Below are 23,575 nucleotides of genomic sequence, written 5' to 3'. Positions count from 1 at the left end.
CGTATTGAAGCGCCTAGAACCGCTCGGTCACAGATGCCGGCCAAAAGGAGGTCCGACACGATGTTAGGAGGTATCCCATGACTTTTGTCATCCCATTGTATACAGAACCACACAAAAGACGTAACTCTATCGACATCTAGAGAGCTTTAAAACAGCAGTGACAGAGAGGAAGCTCGTCTTCTTTGGTCATATAGACCGGGTGGTTAATTGGAGACTCTTATAGGAGAGTCGTCCACAAAGTAAGTTCCGTTTCTATTTCTATCCGACCATGCGCGGCAGTTACTCTGTCTCAACGAGAAGACATACGCCATTTTCAGATCGCTGCTGCCGACGTGTACTTTGTAGTGCTTCTTTATAATGTCAGTCGTCATTTAAAATGCCACCACGTGTGATATCAGATCTGTGATTCGTTTTCTAAATGCAAGCAAAGTTAACCCAAAGGAAATTCGTCAGAAAAATCTGTATGGTTTACGGACAAAATGCTAAGAGTGATTCAATGCTTAGAAGATGAGTCAGACTGTTCAATGAAGGACGTGATCAAGAGCACGATGAAGAACGAAGTGGACGCTCGTCTGTGGTTACTGATGAACTGGTTCACACAATTGGAGAGAAGGTTAAGCACAGCCATAAGTTTAGACCTAGTGCCCTTGCTATGGAAGTTCCGCGAATCACGCGATCACTAATTCATGAAATTATTACTGAAAAACTGAAATTTCGAAAACTTTACTCACGTTGGGTACCCAAAATACTTACTGAACAGCACAAAAAAACAACGGATGGGCAGCGCCCTTCAGTTTTTGACACGCTACAATGAAAAAGGCGATGGTTTTCTTTCTCGGATAGTCACGGGGATGAAACTTGGGTATCGTATGACACCCCTGAAACAAAACGGCAATCATTGGAATGGAGGCAGACTTTATCCCCAACGAAGGTTAAGCCTTGAAACCTCGAAAAGTCATGTGCAACGCTTTTTGGGACAGAAAAGGCATTTTGCTGATCGATTTCTTACCACAAGGCCAAACAATCAATGCACATGGATACTGCGAGACCATCAAAAAAATTGCGCAGCGCAATGCACAATAAGCGCTAAGGATTACTGTCAATGGGACGCGTTTCATCATCCTCCGTACAGCCTGGAAATCGCTCCTATCGAGTTTCATCCCTTCTTACACCTAAAATTTGTCATTGGTGATCAACTGTCAAAAGGCGTTGTTTTTTTCCACGACAATTCCCGAACTCACACAGCGAATGTGACCAAACGCGGCGGCATTTTCAATTGCGGCTGACTGTACAATGAGGCACTACAAAGCACACGTCGGCAGCAGCGCTCTGAAAACGGCGTACATGTCTTCTCCTTGAGTCAGAGTAACTGCTGCGGATGCTCGGAACTGCCATCGTAGCGCTGTCGCGGATAGAAGTAGAAACGGAACTTACTTTTTGGACGACCCTCGTATATGCTCTTCAGCACTTGCTGTACAGAGAAAGCGACTTATATCAAATGAGCAAGACTAGTTAAGAAAGACCTTGAACGACTAGTGATTGGCCACAGACAGACATCAGTACATACTTATTCCAGTTACTGAAGAGATGTAAAAGTTCATCCAGCAACTGTGGTGAAATCGTCGCGGCAATAGAAACATATCCATAGGGCTAGGATGAAAGAGTACTGGAGTAAGAACAAAGCTTGATGGGATGAAAGAGTATTGGAGTAGGAGGAAAGCTCGACTGTATGAGAGAGTATCAAAGTAAGAGAGAAGCTCGCCAGGATGAAAGAGTATCAGAGTAAGAGAGAAGCTCGCCAAGATGAAAGAGTACTAGAGTAAGACAGAAGCTCGAAAGGATGAAAGAGAACTAGAGTAAGAGAGAAGCTCGATAGGATGAAAAAGTGTCAGAGTAAGAGAGAAGTTCGCCAGGATGAAAGGGTACTAGAGTAAAATGAAAGCCCGACAGGACTAAACACTACTGCAGCAAGAGGAAACCTGTACAGAACTAAGAATATGTGGTGTATTGTCAGACTAAATGGAATTTAATAGACTACTGGCCATTAAAATTGCTACACCAAGTAGAAATGCAGATGATAAACGGGTATTCATTGGACAAATATATTATACTAGAACTGACGTGTGATTACATTTTCACGCAATTTGGGTGCATAGGTCCTGAGAAATCAGTACCCAGACAACCACCTCTGGCCGGAATAACGGCCTTGATACGCCTGGGCATTCTGTCAAACAGAGCTTGGATGGCGTGTACAGGTACAGCTGCCCATTCAGCTTCAACACGATACCACAGTTAATCAAGAGTAGTGACTGGCGTATTGTGACGAGTCAGTTACTCGGCCACCATTGACCAGACATTTCCAATTGATGAGAGATTTGGAGAATGTGCTGGCCAGCGCAGTAGTCGAACATTTTCTGTATCCAGAAAGGCCCGTGCAGGACCTGCAACATGCGGTCGTACATTATCCTGCTGAAATGTAGGGTTTCGCAGGAATCGAATGAAGGGTAGACCCACGGGTCGTAACACATCTGAAATGTAACTTCCACTGTTCAAAGTGCCGTCAATCCGAACAAGAGGTGACCGAGACGTGTAACCAATGGCACCCCCTACCATCACGCCAGGTGATACTCCAGTGCGGCGATGACGAATACACGCTTCCAATGTGCGTTTACCGCGATGTCGCCAAACACGGATGCGACCATCATGTTGCTGTAAACTGAACCTGGATTCAGCCGAAAGAATGACGTTTTGCCATTCGTGCACCCAGGTTCGTCGTTGAGTACACCATCGCAACCGCTCCTGTCTATGATGCAGGGTCAGGGTAACCGCAGCCACGGTCTCCGAGCTGATAGACCATGCTGCTGCAAACATCGTCGAACTGTTCGTGCAGACGGTTGTTGTCCTGCAAACGTCGTCTAGCTGTTCGTGCAGACGGTTGTTGTCCTGCAAACGTTGTTGTCTTTTAAACTTCCCCATCTGTTGACTCAGGGATCGAGACGTGGCTGCACGATTCGTTACATCCATGCGGATAAGATGCATGTCATCTTGACTGCTAGTGATACGAGGCCGTTGGGATCCAGCACAGTGTTCCCGTATTACCCTCCTGAACCCACCGATTCCATATTCTGCTAACAGTCATTGGATCTCGACCAACGCGAGCAGCAATGTCGGGATACGAAGAATCGCAATCGCGATAGGCTACAATCCGATCTTTATCAAAGTCGGAAACGTGATGGTATGCATTTCTCCTCCTTACAGGAGGCATGACAACAACGTTTCACCAGGCAACGCCGGTCAACTGCTCTTTGTGTATGAGAAATCGGTTGGAAACTTTCCTCATGTCAGCACGTTGTAGGTGTCGCTACCGGCGCCAGCCTTGTGTTAATGCTCTGAAAAGCTAATCATTTGCATATCACAGCATCTTCTTCCTGTCGGTTAAATTTCGCGTCTCTAGCACGTCATCTTCAAATGGTTCTAATGGCTCCGAGCACTATGGGACTTAACTGCTGTGGTCATCAGTCCCCTAGAACTTAGAACTACTTAAACCTAGCTAACCTAAGGACATCACACACATCCATGCCCGAGGCAGGATTAGAACCTGCGACCGTAGCGGTCGCGCGGTTCCAGACTGTAGCGCCTTGAACCGCTCGGCCACTACGGCCGTCCACGTCATGTTAGTGGTGTAGCAATTTTAATGGCCAGAAGTGTAATAAACAAATTCAAGGCTACATAACGTTTTGTGTCCAACGAAGAGATTATGGTAACCATTTATGGATATTTACAGATTCCCCGAAATTTCTGTTAAAGAGACTGAACCTGCTAGTTGGAGCAGCGTTGGACGTAGTGTATTGACGTAACCAGACGGATTACGTTGGGAATAAAGTTAATTTATCAGCTAAAACTACGCAGTCTTTAACTACTAAGCCGAAGGATTTTCCCCTTGTCTTCGTACGAAGGTTCGTGTTCTAGGAACCTTGTTGCTCGAAGCCTGCAGCCTTTGTCCATTTACGTTGCCGGGCCGCTGTAGGCAGATGGAGTAGGCTACGAATTATTCACCCGAACTCAAGAGCCAGGGGCTTTGCTTTCTGTAATTAACGTGGCCTCCCGAGGCGAGGGCCGCGGACACGCAAATCAGTTGTTGGCGGGTGCGTGACGCATCAGCAGCGGCGACCCTGGTTGCGCCTCAAGGGCGTCGCCGTGGCCGCGGCGGCGGCCGATCGACCGCTCCTTATTATACACGACCGGGGTCAAGGGTATCGCGCCGCTCACACCGCCTAACTGTAAGCTCGCCTGCGACTCACCGAACACTAAGCCGCAAAAGCGAGACGAAGTCCTATAAAACTACACTATACAACGGCATCTGCTGGGAATCGTACACTGGTAAATAAATGTCGTGTGACTAGGGCCTCCCGTCGGGTAGACCGTTCGCCGGGTGCAAGTCTTTCGGTATAACGCCACTTCGGCGACTTGCGCGTCGATGGGAATGAAATGATGATGATTAGGACAACACAACACCCAGTCTCTGAGTGGAGAAAATCTCCGACCCAGCCGGGAATCGTACCCGAGACCTTAGGATTGTCATTCTGTCGCGTTGACCACTCAGCTACTGGGGGCGGACAGCATACGTCGGTGTCCAAAATTAAAGCAACTAACTGCTATTTCCCCGTCCTGTGTCTCATTCACGATGTAATGATAGAAACTGTCAACATGTTATTACGATCGTGTTCTGCACGGAAGATGGCATTACGATCAACGGACAACCACACCAGCTATGACGTCAGGGCACCTATCAAGTGGAGTAGTGTTTCTACATATACATCTACATCCACACTCCGAAAGCTACGGAACGGTGTGTGGCGGAGGGCACTATACGTGCCACTGTCATTACCTCCCTTTCCTGTACCAGTCGCGCATGGTTCGCGGGAAGAACGACTGCCGGAAAGCCTCCGTGCGCGCTCGAATCTCTCTAATTTTACATTCTTGATCTCCTCGGGAAGTATAAGTAGGGTGAAGCAATATATTCGATATCTCATCCAGAAACGCACCCTCTCGAAACCTGGACAGTAAGCTACACCGCGATGCAGAGCGCCTCTCTTGAAGAGTCTGCCACTTGAGTTTGCTAAACATCTCCGTAACGCTATCACGCTTACCAAATAACCCGGTGACGAAACGTACCGCTCCTCTTTGGAACTTCTCTATCTCCTCTTTCAACCCGACCTGGTACGGACGCCACACTGATGAGCAATACTCAATTTTAGGTCGAATGAGTGTTTTGTGAGCCACCTCCTTTGTTGATGGACCCCATTTTCTAAAGACTCTCCCAACGAATCTCAACCTGGCACCAACCTTACCAACAATTAATTTTATATGATCATTCCACTTCAAATCGTTCCGTACGCATACTCCCAGATATTTTACAGAAGTCACTGCTACCAGTGTTTGTTCCGCTATCATGTAATCAAACAATAAAGGACCCTTCTTTATATATATTCGCAATACATTACATCTGCCTATGTTAAGGGTCAGTTGCCACTCCCTGCACCAAGTGCCTATCCGCTGCAGATCTTCCTGCATTTCGCTGCAATTTTCTAATGCTGCAACTTCTCTGTATACTACAGCATCATCCGCGAAAAGCCGCATGGAACTTCCGACACTATCTTCTAGGTCATTTATATATATTGTGAAAAGCAATGGTCCCATAACACTCCCCTGTGGCACGCCAGAGGTGACTTTAACGTCTGTAGACGTCTCTCCATTGAGAACAACATGCTGTGTTCTGTTTGCTGAAATCTCTACAAGCCAGCCACACAGCTGGACATTCCGTAGGCTCATACTTTGTTTATCAGGCGACAGTGCGGAACTGTAGTCCCACATACACAATCGCTGTGTACACAGTCACAGACAGTGCAGTATGGCCTACAGACTCTCTGCTGTGGAGGGCCATAGGAAGAAAGGAAGCAGGAGAGTCGCAAATTGATTTGGCCCGATGTCTTAATGTAAATCGTACTGTTGTATCCCGGATGAGGCGACAGTCTACTATAGAGACCGAAGTGCCGGCCGCGGTGGTCTAGCGGTTCTAGGCGCTCAGTCAGGAATCGCGAGACTGCTACGGTCGCAGGTTTGAATCCTGCCTCGGGCATGGATGTGTGTGATGTCCTTAGGTTAGTTAGGTTTAAGTAGTTCTAAGTTCTAGGGGACTGATGACCACAGATGTTAAGTCCCATAGTGCTCAGAGCCAGACCGAAGTGGCCTTTATTGTTGGAGACCTGAGGTGTGTTTACCTGTGGCGTGCCTTCACAGAAGGGAATCTCGAATGTGGAGCCGCCAACATGCCACCTGGACGGTCGAACTGTGAGCCAATGTCCTTTTCACAATTGAGTCCCGATTTGGTCTGGAGTGTGATTCTCGACGGATTCGCATTTGGAGGGTACGTAGAACTCTATTTCGGGACCCAAACATTGTGGTAAGAGACCGATATTGAAGAGCCCTAATGGTGTGGGAAGGGATTATAGTGACCATTCGAACATCTTTTCATGAAATTGTACGGATGAATCAGCAAGAGTGAACTGTCAGGTACCGTGAGGAGATCTTGGGATCTCATGCGCCGTTGTAGCGAGGTGCTGAAGGCCCACACTTCGTGCTGATGGACGATAATACTCGACCTCAGAGAGCACAGGCGGTTGATTTTCTTTTTGGAAACGGAAGGTATTGCACGCATGGCATGGCCTGCTCGCTCTGCAAATTTGAGTCCCGTAGAACTAGTCTGGGATTCAATAGAATCAGGTTGGATCACTTCAGTATCCACTTACCAATCTCCGCAAGACTTGTGAGCAGCTCTGCTGGAAGAATGGGCGTTATTGCCTCAACATGACAGTGATATTATTCATAGCATGTCCCGTCGTTGTTAGGCCTGTATTGGAGCCAGAGGTGGTCACGCCCCATAATGAGCACATTAAACGGTTATCAGAATGTGTGTGCAAATCCGTTAAGTTGTAAAACACGAACGAAATTTTTATCTACCATTATACATGTTGCAGTTGATTACGTTCTGTATTCTTTACGTTGTTTCTACTTTACTATCACCTGTACATACTATTTTGTGGCAAAATAAATCCTACCTTGCAAAATTTACGTTTGTTGCTTTAATTTTGGAAACCAGAGTATTTTCATCTGCAGAAACAACACATCTCCAATTAGTAACTCAAAATAACCAGCACTTTGCAGAACGCCTCTATACTAAAAGTGTTGGCGGGCGTCTAGACGACAAAATCCGCGCCTCACATGCATCATTTTCAGCTAAAACGGAGCTCAGATCGCCAATTCATTTGCAGTTTGTAACACCATAACTCTAGTGCTATACTGATTTATTTTGCCTTTTGCTTTTTAATGTTACATCGTTAAACGTCTGTAAATGTGTTTCATTGAATCGATAACACAAAATTGTATACTCCTTTCTTTGTACAAACTTTGATTCGATTCTATGCAATGTAGTGTATCTGTCATTTAAATTCTTTGTCCCATTTGGAGGGAACAAAACTTACTATATATAATCGTAATTTCTGTGTGAATAATTTTTTGTAGAAATGTCAATATGTGCAAATGTTCTGTTTTATTTAATGTGTTTGGTTGCTGTTATGTAAGCTGCTGATCCTCACTTAGGGTTATTAGTTATTCTGTATGTAAAAGTTGTAGTCGTTCCCCTCGGGAACGGAACTGTGTAGCGCGCGCAAAATGTGGTTGGCTAGGTAGAAAAGGTGGAACAAGAGTCAGTCGGGGACGAGCTACGAGTCGGGGACGAGCTACCAAACTGTGCACTGCCATGTAAAAGATACATATTGTGCTGGTTCTGAGAGAGGCTTTTTATGCTACTTTGCAATGCCTCGGATGGATGGATAAATTGCTGGAACTATTCTGGAATTTGTATCTATCACCGCCACCAAGAAATGACAGAGTCCAGCAATTCTACCTGCAAATCCACCTACCAACATGCAGTTGCCAACACATTGCGCAATTACTGTATCGGAATGCTAAAATAATGTCCAGTGAAGGATCAGCTCATTGGATGCTTTAGTGTGCACAAATATAAGGTAACTTATAACTGAATTTATGTACCTACCTTGATTTTTTCCTTATCATAACACCTCTCAGGTTCCTCTCCGTTTGAACTAAAGTGATTACCGAGTAGGTTCCTCTCCGTTTGAACTAAAGACCAGTGTTTTGGTAATTAATGCCTCTTGAACATAGTAAAAAGAAAGCTAAAGTTAATGTGGCAAGAGAGTGAGTTAAAGTTAATGATGCTTGCTGAAAATAATTTTCTTAGTAAAACTGCTTATTAATGTGTTGTTGCCAACTTCAAATTAAAAGTTCTTAAGACTGAGGCTTATAAAGTTTTGCTTAGTAAATGATCACATTACTGCCTGTCGTAAATCGCAGAAGGTGAGTCAGTATCTTACATGTATGTTAATTTTGTGTCTCACTGCAGTAAAAGTTGAAAACTGCAGTTGTGAAACGTTATATACTCATGTTTGCTAAGTGTTTGTTTCTCTTGTGTATTAGAAGTGCATATTAATAGTATAACAGGACCCACAGTTTGGCTATTGTGTTAATGCTCGGTAACAATTAACTGAAAGACCACTAATTATGAAAACCATAATTTCTTTATTCTAATGATAGTGAGATGCAACCTGTTAGTGGATTCCAATTAACTTTCATTTTTAAATAGTAAAGTATTTAACTGAGAGAGACATAACCTATGTGCAATTAATGATTCTGCAGTGAATAGTAATAATAACGTTATAAAGACCATTCAGTATGACTAAGCACTGAAAATAATAGTGTGTTTCGTTATTTGTTATATATATGCAAATAGTTTGTGCTGCTCTAGCTGTTCGTCCCAACCTTAACGTTAACATATGCAGGTGTCAGAGTTCATTGCACTCGCGTGTGACAAAGTATAGGTTGTGTTTATCCGTTAAAATTACTAATAACTATTTTCTTGAACAAGAATGTTAATCATTCTCTTGCCTAGTTAGGCTGGCGACCGTTTTCTTTATATGTTAAACAGTGCAGATAGGCAAAATTTTGTTTGTTACTGTTCAAATATTTACGTAATTCTGACTTCCATTTCCGATAAGTCACCTCCGTTAGGCACAACACGGTCAACATAACAAAATTCCTCTCAGAGGGTAACACTGCTCTGTTGCTTTATACCATAATTGCTTTAACAAGATCGTTTTGTTTCACTATCTGCCTTCAACTTTAAGGTTATGGTATAGCAGTAGCGGACAGGAGTGTTATAAGTTGTCAGCTAAAACAGAGCTCAGATCGCCAATTCATTTGCAGTTGCTTTCTTCACAGAATATAAACTGCGTTTCATCAGCAGCAGCTTCAGGGCTTAGCTTCCGTTCCATATTGGTCCTGCCCTCTTTTCCAGTGGTGTCCCTATCTTCATCTGGCTACATCTTTCATCTGCTCAGTACTGAGCAAGCCACCTTATGGAGTGTGGCGGAATTTAATTTGTGACCACTGTCACTCCTTGCCTTTCCTGCTAGAGACGCAACGGTGCGAGGGAAGAACAATTGTTGGTGTGCATCTATGTAAGCTGGAATCTCTCTGTTTTACTTTCATGGTCATTCGCGAGACACACTTAGGAGGTCGCAGTATACTGAATGTTACTTTTGGGAAAGTACACTCATGAAATGTTAAGATCAAAAGCACACCGTGTTGCACAATGCATCTCTTGTACCGTCTGTCACTGGAATTGGCTGAACACTTCAGTGACGTTTTCGCGCGTACTAACTGAACCTGCACTGCTCTGGATGGTAGTGGTCCTCTAACATTCCCTTTGAGTACGCCTGAAGTCATTTTTATGTCTGTAGACTTATCTCCGTTACGAAAGTCGAGCTCTTTCCTAATTGCTAGCAACTCAATCCAACCACAAAGGTGGCCTGATATGCCGTACTATCTTACTTTGTTCATCAGGTGACACTGCGGAACTGTATTGAGTCTACTAATTTGTACGAGGGCACGCCAAAAAGCAATGCCTTCGAATTTTGTATATAAAAACTCTTAAGGCTTCTCAAATAGAATAAAGTTTATTAACATTCTACATCTTCGTTCTTCATGTCTACATATGTTTCCCAATGCAATCACTCTGGCAGTGAAAACATTTCTTCCAACGCGGGACTAGTTTGTTGATGGCGTCACTATAGAACATTTGAATCTATTGACTGAGTCACGACCTTACCTTTGCTTTCTCAGCTTCATCACTATCAAAGAGAAGCGCTCGAATGAGCTCTTTAAGTTTGGGAAACGCATGAAAATCGGAAGGGGCCAAGTCGAGACTGTATTGAGTATGATGGATGACGGTGAACCGAATGCGTCGGATTGTTGCCGATGGCGTAGTGCTCGTGTGTGGTCTGGTGTTGTCACTCTGAAGGACAACTCTTCGAATCTCACTTTCAGTTCTTTTTTTCTGAGCTGTTTCTCACGCACTGACATAGTTACGTTACACACCGCTATGATACGCTCTACAATTCGGAGCCCTTTAGCGGCAGAGGGTTGCAACTTACGTCAGCGAAGTGGAAAAGTCGACCGAGTTATATGCTTGAAGTGTAGTACCTCAATACATACTGAGGACAGAATTTAAAATTTGTAGGCATTACTTTTAAGCGCACCCTTGTATTGACAAGCTGTTTCGGGAACATAGATTCGTGGAAGAGCTGTGACTGCTGTAGCCAGTTATTTCAGTATTTCGTTAAACTGTATCATCTATAATTCTTTATTTAAACTTGTACCCCTTTTCGTATATCTTCTTTTCTGATGAATCAGTGAACAAACTCCTATGTTTCGCAGGAATTTCGTTTCGGTTGCTTGTACTCGTTTCGTTTCAGCCAGTATTAGAATACACTTTTCACTCCCATATACCGTAGAAATAATGGTACCACACTAACATTATACGGTTTAAGAAGAGTTTATTCCTTCCTTTCGTTGTACTGTATCCATGAAATGCCTAAACTTGCTACGTTTGACGTAGAGGTGCTGTGATTTATAAATGTTAACTCTGAGAATCGCTCAAAAACTTCTCAGTTTATAACAGTTTTTCCTCTGACTGGGTTTTCGCTGCGACACGCCAGTGTTCTGGTTTTCTCTGTACATATTTTATATTCCCTGCTAAAGTGGTTTACTTTGTACAGTGCCCCTTTTATTTCACCTCATGAGCTACCTACGTTAGATGGTCATCCGCAAATTGTACTGTTGTGAGGTTACTCCTGTTCGGTCACGTGTTATAGAAGGTTACAAACTGTTAAAAATGAACTGTGACCTGTCAGTATGTAATATACTGATAGAAACAATGAGGTAGGAGTGGTCGATTTGGTTAATAATCACAGTATCTTAAATTGAACTTGAATGGGGCATTTGCAAATTATATAAAAGGATAAGGCCCGACAGCTGCATGGACGTAAAATATTAGTCACAATTATTTATTTTAGAAACAAAAATGTCTTCGGATCACGGTTATTCAGATACAGTTGAAGAATGTGACCCAAATACTTGCTATGTGCCATTTGATAAATAAAGTAGCTTCTTCATTACAACCTACGTATGTAATATTTCCAATGCACCCAAGATATAGCTACGTGCCACAGTGGTTAATTTAATACATATATTCATCATCACAAGAAGGAAGTTTTACTGTGTTGCTCAGCTGTTCACCCAGAAGTACCAATAGCTGATTTGAATAAAAGCAGTATGATCATCTTCCGTTTTGTTTAGCTTGTGTCACTTGGAGTCTTCGACGTAACCGAGCGAAAGTTCTTAGTATCCGGCCATAGCTGCTAGCCGTGCGATAGGGACTTCACCCTGACTGAGAAGGCAGTCGTACCTGAAGACCAGAGATATGCATGGTATGGTAAGATCTGCTACATATGCTAACAAATTTGAAGTTGTTGACTTAAGTGAACAATATTTCATTAATTTTCAGTCCGCTGTCGTTCCTTGTTGATAGCAAAAAGAGTTGCAGATGTCAAGATGGTACGCTTCCCAGCAAGGAATCCCGGAATCACAGAAGTGAAATATATCTTCAGCGAACTGTAAACTTCGAAAAATGTTAATATTCCGAAAAAGGAGGTTGGAGTTTCTGTCATCAGAAACCTAATATTCAAAGGAATTGAAGGGCAAAGAATACTCAGCAAAGAAAACAAGACTTGTTATCACTGATGCCATATTTTTATGAAAAAGTACAGACTTTTTATGGAATGGTGTTAGGAAGAACTCCGCATACAGCTGGTAAAATTGTTTTTTAAAACACGACCGGTTCCGCGGCTTTAAGCCGCATCATCAGATGTACCTGCGTGGTAAAAAGCAAAGTACAGCGTCACCACATTTTGCAGATATTAAAGTTAGTAAAGGAATATGTAAAATGTACTCACAATGTTAAAAGATGATAGGCATACCCATCGCTCCTAGTCAAAATTTACTATTCAGAGAAAACCGTGAATACTATGGCGAGCGAAAGGTAAAGTAGGACTGAGTCATTCTTTAAAATTCATCGTATCTAAAATGACGAAGTGCTCATAGTTCTTGAGGTAAACATTTTAGATCTAATCTTTACTTGAATTTTTTGCTTCGAATCATCGTTCCTATTATGTCCCTGTGTACTGACCATTTCTCGTGGGGCATCCTGTATTAGTTGTATGATGATGAGAGTAGAGAGAGAGAGTGAATCCTGGCATCGGCGTGCTTCGTACTCGTCTCGAATAGCTCCATCGCGGCTGCCGAGATTAACATTCCCACCCAGCGAGCGAATCACCATCAACAGTGTCACATGCCCTGCGCTCACAATACACTGCGGAGAAGCTTAGAATTTCATCCACGGCATCGCCCCAAAGTCTGAAGGTTGTGAACTTCATGCCGTCACCTATCCTTCCCTTGCTGGCTAAATACTGGCGGTGACAATTTCTTTTGTTGCTAGGATTCGAAGCGGCTGCCTTGAATGGAACGACACATGATTTCTCTGCCACTCTCTCTTTTGGGTAACCACAGCGAGTGCACAGTGGGCATACTGTCAGTATACCATGTTCCGCAGGAACGAACAACGTTTGCTGTAGTGACGCTCCTACTCTCACGTAGGCTACAATGAATTGTACTTGATCGTTACACTTAACTGTTATAATTAAAATTAAAAAATTAAATAAGAGAATTAAACATCAATCAGACTGACTAGGCGGATTACATAGAACAAAACTGTTCGCGAGCTTTCAAAGGAGCCTTCCCTGCCTTCACATTAAGAGAGTTGAGGAAATCACGATAAACCTTAATCTGGGCGGTCAGATGGGGATTTGAATCACCGTCCCCTCGATGAATACGATTTCAGTGTGCTTCATCACGTGTATTTTCAGTGCAAAATAAATTCCTTCAGCAACAGCATTTAAAACTATTTGGCAAAGAAATAAAAAGTAACGCAGTAAAAAGGAATCAGGAAATGAAGTTTCTTTAAAGGCTAATAGTAAACTGATCAAAGATAGGCCTAAAATTGTGGACACTTTCAATAATTTTTCTTTGTGTAAGTAGCAGTTAATTTAAGCCCCAACACTTACTTAGTTCGTTGATTACTCTTTCCAAGAAAACCATTACAAAACAGGTTTAATAAACTTCAGTTCCATTTTAACGATTATTAGTCGGCATACGTTGTTTTATTAAACACAGCTGACAATTTTCTATAAACAAAACTCATGACGTATGCTGATCGAAAGACTGGTTTTTGGCGCGTGCGAAAGAGATAGATTGCACGCGATATCGCTCCCGAGATTGCCAGCGATATATCGCTAGTTTGACGCGCCCTTCTTGAACTCAGTTATCCAACTTGGGAAAGGGCAGCTATACTTTAACATGGAATCCGAGCCAAGTATCGTTCCTGGTGACTGTTCATTTCGTTGAGAGGTGAAGGCTAGATTAAAGTCAGACTGAAAACCTCCGTTATTCGACCTAAATTCGATCCCGTTACCTCTCAGTTTTCAGCACACGTTTTACCACTAGACTGCCAGACCTGACTATCACAAAACTGAAACGCGTAATTAAGTAACGATCACTATTGCGTTTGATCTATTTCGCACAATGTAATTGATGGAAAAGCGAGAGGAGTCGAAATATTAGCCGCAGTAATTCTAACCGCCTGCACTGTTTCACTACAGCCAAGAAAAAACATATGGGTGCTTTGTTCTGGGATTGAGGATACGAACTGGAGTGGCACAGAGACGACGAGTTTTTCCGCAGAAACAACCATTTCAAATTGCATTTCGTTTCGGCCTTAAAACGATGTGAATTTGAAGGTTAACAATTTTCTAATACAGACACAATTTAATGCATCAAATGCATATATAAAATGTTAGAAAATCTTATTTATTATTTCTTACGATATGTGTATGAGTATGGAAAACATGTTTCAAATGAGAAAAACACTCGACTTGTCGGACACTACCTTTACCAACGAATGCAGAGAGCACCTGACAGAAAGATCGCATAGGTGAGTGTACAACTTGCAATATTACCATTTTCCTGTATCATAAGTTTTATACAGTTCATACTTTTCCAACACAAACTGCCTCAAACAAACCACGATAAACAGGCTGGATAACTGGTTTGCAAATTAAAATTATCCTCAGTGCAACTCTTCCGTCCAAGATAGCCATATTCATTACACATAAACGTTTGTGAGAACTTACGCTAAGCGTCGGCTGAATAGTGCAATTGATATGACGCCTATGTTTCGCATGCCGCGGATAGAAAAAGGCAGGTGCTTTCCGATGGCTTACCTTATGAGTGCTGTCGTTGCTCCGTGTTCTGACTGCATTCCACGGTTTTCCTAACGTTTTGCTGCCGGGGATGCACACGTTCATGTTGCTCGCCATTCGCCTCGTCTCAGACTGATGCTAAGCAACGGCGTGGGCCGTTGCAGCGACCCCTATATTGTTGAGAATTGCCTCAAGTCACCTTTTGTTATTTACACAGGTAAGAATATTTTCCAGTGATCACAGCAGCGCGCAACTAGCCTGGAGCAACCTGAGCAATGCTTTAAAAATCCTCGAAAACAAGAGGACCGTGTTGTACGAAAGAAAGGAAGGAAAAAGGAGAAGTGGAAATTAAAATGGGAAAGAAAAGTGGAAAAATGAGTGAAACAGATCAGTCAAGGGAAGTCTTTGACTATGTTATAATAACTAAATATTGTTTATGGAAACCCCTTTGAGGTAATTACAGGTTGTTCAAAAAGTGTCGAATACTGTGAGAGGTGGTAGTGCTCATCGAAACAAGAAAAATAAGTCCAATAAACAAGGGCCCTGAAATGCATACTTTCTGAGATAAGTCCAATAAACACAGGTCCGGAAGGCATACTTTCTGCATAAATACGTGTTTTCAGGTGTTCAACGTGGCGTCCATTTATGACAATGCAGCCGTCGGGCTTAAAGAATGACGCAGTATTTGAAGTATAGCAGGTTGTTGTTGTATATGCTGGCACGCAATAAAAACGCTACCCTTTACCCGCACATCGTTGATTGGCGTTCCGTAGACCTATTCCTTCAAGTGTTCCCAGAACTAAAAGTCTAGGGATTGACGTCTGGAAAATGAAAATGAGCAGGCCAAGATGGACGACAACCTCCCGCGTCCACGGTCAATCCAGCGACCCTGAAATGGCAGTGTCAGATGTTTGCGCACATTGTGACTAAAGTGTGCTGGTGCGCCGTCATTCATTTGTGTTCGTCCCTGCAATCGCACAGCCTCCAGCAAGGTAGGCAGTAAATTAATGAGAAATTCGAGATAAGGCGCTCCAATTAATCTTTTTGGTAGCACGTATGACCCTATTTATACAGGGTGGTCCATTGATAGTGACCGGGTCAAATATCTCGCGAAACAAGCATCAAACGAAAAAACTACAAAGAACGAAACTCGTCTAGCTTGAAGGGGGAAAACAGATGGCGCTATGGTTGGCCCGCTAGATGGCGCTGCCATTGGTCAAACGAATATCAACTGCGCTTTTTTAAAATTGGAACCCCCATTTTTATTATATATTCGTGTAGTACGTAAAGAAATATGAATGTTTTAGTTGGACCACTTTTATCGCTTTGTGATAGATGGCGCTTTAATAGTCACAAAGGTATAAGTACGTGGTATCAGATAACATTCCGCCAGTGCGGACGGTATTTGCTTCGTCACACATTACCCGTGTTAAAATTGACCGTTTACCAATTGCGGAAAAGGTCGATATCGTGTTGACGACGCCCAACGGGCGTGTGCTATGTATGCTGCTCGGTATCCTGGACGACATCATCCAAGTGTCCGGACCGTTCGCCGGATAGTTACATTATTTAAGCAAACAGGAAGTGTTCAGCCATATGTGAAACATCAACCTTGACCTGCAACAAATGATGATGCCCAAGTAGGTGTTTTAGCTGTTGTCGCGGATCATCCGCACTTCAGTAGCAGACAAATAGCGCGAGAATTGGGAGTCTCAAAAACGTCGGTGTTGAGAATGCTACATCAACATCGATTGCACCAGTACCATACTTCTATGCACTAGGAATTGCATGGCGACGAGGTTGAGTACTGTGAGTAAGACGTCGTAACACGCAGCCGACACATTTGATTGTCAATGCAATGACTGTGCTAGTAGCCGTAAACAAGGGTAGCGCAGCCCTTCCTACAAACTGGTGTTTATTTCGGAAAGTATGCGTTTCTGGACACATGTTTACTGGACGTATGTTTCTTGTTTCGATGAGTACTACCACCTCTCAAAGTGTTCGACACCTTTTTTAACACCCCTTTTATGTGAATCATCAAAGATCAATCTGCATTAGGACTCGAGTATCAGTTAAATGAATCTGTAGAACGAAATACACTGAGTGTCTCTGTGAAGGCTATTAAGAATCATCCTTAATGAGTGGCATATACAATGTTGTGCAGAAACGAATCAAGTCACAATTTAAATTTAGTATTAAAGGTGCCGTGGAGTCTAACAGGCTGAACAAGAAATCGCTCTGTGTTCCGAAATAGTTGAGATCATCTACAGATTTTGTGACCACACCATGCTATGGTGGTAGGATTTAAAAACTTGTTCCGTGAGTCCCTCCAAAGTAATGCAAAATACACTGACCACTGACTGATACGACACCGCCCTTATTGTTAAAGAGGAATTCATTAACGTTCTTAAGGCTGTGTCAAACAAAATTCGTATGAATAAAAATATAATAAACGAAATGTAACAATAGGTCTTAAAAACAGAACTGGATCCCACACCTTTGTTACGCTATTAAAATTCATTGCAAAGTACCAAACACAATCAACACAGCACCTAAGACATCGCTGTCAGAGTATGGATGCTGTAGCTGCATATGACCTCTCAGGAATGGCGCTAAAGGTGGAAGAACAGGACTTAACGACCCATCGACAACGAGGTCATCAGATACGGAGCGCAAACTCTAGTAAGGTAAAGATATGTAAGGAAATCGGCCGTGTCGTTTCCAAAGAAACCATCCCAGGATTTGTCTCAAGGAAACCACGGATAACCTCAATCTGGATGGGTAGAGGGAGATTCCAGTGAACATTGGTCTGAACAATACTACACTGAACAAAGTGAACAATGATTCAAAAAGGGTACAATGTTAACACAGAATTTCTATAAAAATCAAACAGCTTAATCAAGTAATATGCAGATCCATGCCTCGGGGAAGTGGGGTGGTCTTTCTGCCAACTCTGGTCAAGTTAACTAGCTGACAATAATCATTCCTACGTGCGCGTTGCTGGAATCTTATCTCAAATTTCTTCTCTTCAAAAATAATGACATTACTCAAAATACATATTCCTTTCACCTTTGAATATGTACATGGTATTCATCCTTGCTGTCCTTTCTTTATCTAACAGATACAATCACAAGTCCACACAGCACTACGAAATACGTCCGTCATTTACCGCACTTCAGCCAAGAAAAAAAAACAGAGGCAAGATTGTGCCACGATAAGAGCAAAGATTGTTTAACAGTGACGTAACTTCCGCTCTCTCTCTCTCTCTCTCTCTCTCTCTCTCTGTCTCTCTGTCTGTCTCTCTCTCTCTCTCCCTCTCTCTTTGACGTCCACATCGATAGCATACAAAAATCAAAATGACATGATCACCTTACATCTGTGACAGCAATGTTGTGTCTGCAACGAATAACTGCCCACTGTCGCGTAGAGATTGTGCAGGTGAATCTAGGAATATTACTGCTTCTACAGAGATATAGAAGCAGCCGTTCTTTGCCAGCTACATCCGCGATTGGAGCAATAACTGACTTTTGAATGATACCTGTTGTATTTTACTACTGCAAGGTACTAGTCAGATCAGCTACGCAAAATGTCTCTTTACTGATTCCCTAACTCCCAAGAGTGACTGTGCGAGTAGGGACTACGTTTGCTAGCCTGCAACAAGTACCAAACACAAAATTTCTGATTAGTGGGCAAAATTTATTTAGATATTAATTAAGTAAACTGATAAAAAGGCGCCACCTCAAGATCATTAGATGATTTAATAAAATACGAATCCAATAATCATGATAAATTTTACTGAAACATTGCTAAGAGGAGGTGCAAACTGTCTGATTTTTAAGGATTCTCACTAGGGAGCGGAATGGCGCTGTGAGATGTGTATGTAGGCTGTATAGGTTTTTTTATTGGTAACGTCACGTAGCGCTCTGTATGAAAATCACTGGCTGTGCTGTGTGCAGTCTGTGGCTGGTTTGCATTGTAGCGTTGGGCAGCAGCAGCTGGATGTGAACAGCGCGTAGCGTTGCGCAGTTGGAGGTGAGCCGCCACCAGTGGTGGATGTGGGGAGAGAAATGGCGGAGTTTTGAAATTTGTAAGACTGGATGTCATGAACTGCTATATATATTACGACTTTTCAACACTATTAAGGTAAATACATTGTTTGTTCTCTATCAAAATCATTCATTTGCTAACTATGCCTATCAGTAGTTAGTGCCTTCAGTAGTTTGAATCTTTTATTTAGCTGGCAGTAGTGGCGCTCGCTGTATTGCAGTAGTTCGAGTAACGAAGATTTTTGTGAGGTAAGTGATTTGTGAAAGGTATAAGTTAATGTTAGTCAGGGCCATTCTTTTGTAGGGATTTTTGAAAGTCAGATTGCGTTGCGCTAAAAATATTGTGTGTCAGTTTAAGCACAGTCATGTACAATTTTTCTAAGGGGATGTTTCATATGTCGACCCTTAGCCGAGGATACCTCACTGGAATCTTCTGATTTTTTCTTGTAGTTTGTGTAATTAGTGTAGCTTTTGTTTATTGCTAGCGCGTAATTGTAGAGAGAATCTCCTTTGTAGTTGCAGTCTTTCATTGTTGTACAGGAAAACAGTTGTGGCATGCATGTAGATTTGCACCAAGTATTTCGCAGCTGCGCTTGCAATTAACGAGATATTATTTTCAGTGCTATATTAATGTGTTCTCTTATTTTTGCTCTTCAAATTGTGCTTTTCTGTGTTATCGTGTGAAATATTGTGACAATAATAGCGTGTGAAAAACGTAATACTAGGCTCCAAAGTAAACTTTGAAATGAGAGTGAAGACGAAAGCAGTGCGTTAGCGCCGCCGAGTAGTGAATTAACTGATGTTCAAAGTAGTAATTTGGTGCATAGGGAAATGGAGTGGGCTGCAAATAATGGCGTAGACAGTGAAACAAATAGTGAACAGGGAAGCATTATCGATCGATCGGTCGGCAACAGCTCGCCTCAGGAATCCGAAATGACAGGGCACAATCTTGCAAATACTGTAGATTCAGGTTTTGCGTCCTCACCGTTTTCTCAAATAAGTCAAGACACATTTTCTGCTTTTCAAAATGCGAATACTGCCGGTTTAAATGCGCTGCCGAATAGCACTGAGGAACATGTGTCAGACATCAGTGCATTGTTATTACAGTTAATGCAACAAATGGGACAAAGGCTACAAAAGTTATACACAATGGAACAAAATCTTCAAAAGTTAGAAGCGATGGAACAAAATCAGAGACAAACACAGGAAAAGCTTCAAAAGTTAGACACAATGGAACAAAATCTTCAAAAGTTAGACACCACGCTTGAACAAACACATGAAGATTTAACTACTGAGTTACATAACATTGAATCGAAATGTCAAAAAGTCTGTAATGACGTAAAAACACAAATTTGTTAGCATTTCCAACCTATTTTTTCGCCGCATGAAAATGCATTACAGAATCACGAAGCAGCCATAAAAGAATTGCAAACTATTGTTCATGAAAATCATGAGACCCTGCAAGCTAAAATTGACTCAGTTGCATCTACAGATTCGGTTGCACAACTTGCAAAAACTCAGGAAAACTTAAAGGACACAGTAGATACGATTTCAACACAAATGGACACTCTGAAACTTGGTTCAGAAAAACACACAGAGGACATAATTTCACTATCAGATAAAGTAGCTGAACTTTCAGATCAGTTCACTAACTTATCTACAAAGGTAGATGATGATCTGAATGACACAAGACCTGTAGCCTTCACTGACACTGAAGAGTATGAACAAATTAGAAAATTCAAACAAAATCAAAATCAAATCAATACACAGCACAAAAGAGAAAACCGGGAAGTACAAGATCAGTTGGCACAGGTAATACAAAAATTACATATTTCAGAGGACACTCGCGCTCCAACACGGGAAGAGGGACTCAGAAATACGGAAAAGCCACAAAATAATAACACAGGGCATTTCGGAAATTATGAAAGAAATTGGCAAGGTGCACCGAATTTTGAGATGGAACCGCCGACACGACGTAACAATGACCGACATGCGACTCGCCGACACGATGATTTTGACTATAAGCTGTTCATTACTACACGCAAATTCAAAACATTTAAGAATTGTGGCAACGACACTCATCCACAAGCGTGGCTTCATCAATTCTCTCATTGTTTTCCTCCCAACTGGTCATTGCAGCACAGATTAGAATTTATGTGTGGCTACTTAGAGAATGATCCAGCTGTAAGAATGCGATCGGTCATTCACGATTGTCACAGTGAAGGGGAATTTTATCATGCCTTCCTCTCAGCATATTGGTCTCAAGCTACACAAGATCGCGTAAAACATAGCATCATGATGATGAAACACTTTGAACAATCCGAATTTTCCAGTCTTGTGAAATATTTTGAAGACATGTTGCACAAGAATCAGTACCTGTCAAACCCTTACAGCCCCTCAGAACTCATCCGCATTTGCTTAATCAAATTGCCTGAAGATTTACGACATATCATTTTGGCAGGACGTTGCAAAGACGACATTGAAGCTTTTCAGGGACTGTTACAAAAACTGGAAATTGACACTGACAATCGCAGGACGCGAAAACAGGAACACAACAAATACAGGTCACATCTGTCACAATTCTGCGATGAAAGAAATAATAACTGGACACGACAAGGCTATTCTTACAACGTAAATCGTGACCAAAACACACATCACCCATATGACAACCACTGGCACAGTAATACTTACAGAGAAAGATCGCATTTCCGTGGTAATGAACATGACAGAGATAACGATAGAAACAGACAATATGGGAACCAAAACAATTATTATCAAGGGAGACAGAATAACTTCAGAGGCAACAGTTCAGCGCGCAGTTACGATTCAGGGAGAAATTCTCCACCACGTGACCGACAAGAAAGAAATTATGGAATCTACCGATATGACGACAGACGATATAATCTTAACGACAGACCTGAATTGCATCAGAACTGGCAGGATTCAAACAGGGCTGGGCCCTCTCGGCAAGGTGAATTTGCAGAAGTTAGGTCTCCTAATTCCAATAACGACGCACGCCAACAAAGAGACAGCAGACAATGACTCGCACCGCAGGCAGCCGCGTGCGCCGGCTGGCTCAGAGAAAAATAACATAGACCCTAACCTTGAGAAAAATTTTAGCATTCCTTACCAGCGTATACAACATGACAATTACTTTGAAGATGAAACTCTGCGTACTAGGGAGAGTAAAGGTTTACACCACATTTCACATGTAAAACCGTTTATTGAAAGATAATCCGCTTTTTAACTTAGTCTTTGCCATAAAATTTTTCACTTCACGTTACTAGTACAATTTGTCAGACTTATAAATTGTTAACATGCAACAATGTTTTGAAGTTCACTATCCAGTCTAGAACCTTGGGAACATATTTAGACAGTATTTGCGAGTGCATTGTCATAGTGAACAGACGACACAGTGCTATTGTGTGTTTACATTCTTGCTTGTTAGTTGCACGATCACGTAACGACTATAAGGCTCACATACTTAGAACATACTGGCACTGCTAATGAGATTTTCATGCAACATTTTGGTTAACTTGAAAATACATTCTGGATTTAAAGTACTTTCTGAGAGATACCAGATGACACAGTGCTTAGTTTATTTGACAGCTACACGATTATATCACGACGCTACTAATATGTGACACAATTTACATTGTTGCTTTTGCGGTGTATCTGTTTTATATCTGCACAGTTTTTCTGTATTATTCTGGAAAGTAAAACATGTTTCAGTAGTAACTTTTGTGGTATAGCTACAATGAGACAGCCTTTTTAGTAGCACAACAATACATTACAGTATAGTACTTTCTTGATCACGGTACTGTGCGCAATAACTACGATATCTATACACATAGCATTTCATTTTTGTTTATCATGAGGTAAGTACATTGACTTCTGCAGAACTTAGCTTTCGGAGGACGATAACTACGACACTTCCACAGAATTATCTTATAGCAAGACGCACATTTAGCACTAAAGGACACGCATTTGAGTGATTAATTTTGTACTTAAACCATTTATTTTTCAAGATATTTCAATTACAAAGAAAATTTTCCGTGATACACTTCATTCCATTGCTGTAATCTGTAACACATGAGGGTATAATTACATTAATCCTCAGGGGGGGTACACGCTTACTTTGTGTACCATGTGTTTGGCAAGCACAAGGAGCCCCAGCTAATATGGTATTTGCTTATACAACTTTACACATCGGTACCATATTTCTCTAACACATAAATTACACAGCTATCTGATCATTTAACTGAGAGACAAACATTTTTTTTACTACATCAGTGACACATGTTTACACAATTACACAGTTGGATAACTTCACACTTATGAAACTGTATTTTGAAATTATTGCAGAAAGCTATGACGTTTTGAGATTTGGCTGAGTTTTATGATGTTATGATGACGATGTGTATTACGCTGTTGCGGTATGTTTATGATCAATAAGCTGACGCTATATGAGAAATTTGATTATGCTACGTATTTATTATGATAAAATATTGAAGAAGTGTCTACGAATATGTATATGTGTAATAAAGCAAGGAATAATGAGTAGTGGTTAGGGACTCTGGTTTGTGAAAAAGGATGTTGGAAACCGAGAATCGTACTTTAAGAGTTATGAAATGTGTGTATATGCGTGAATCTATCACTATGCTGGCGAAAACGTTTTGGACTCTGTTATATTTACAGGATTTTGTTTCTACAGAATTGAAACCCAAATTCTCGACC

Source organism: Schistocerca americana, chromosome 8 (genome assembly GCF_021461395.2).
Source record: "Schistocerca americana isolate TAMUIC-IGC-003095 chromosome 8, iqSchAmer2.1, whole genome shotgun sequence".
Lineage (NCBI taxonomy): Eukaryota > Metazoa > Arthropoda > Insecta > Orthoptera > Acrididae > Schistocerca > Schistocerca americana.
The sequence above is the reverse complement of the archived record's forward strand: the minus strand, read 5'-3'. Positions refer to the sequence as shown.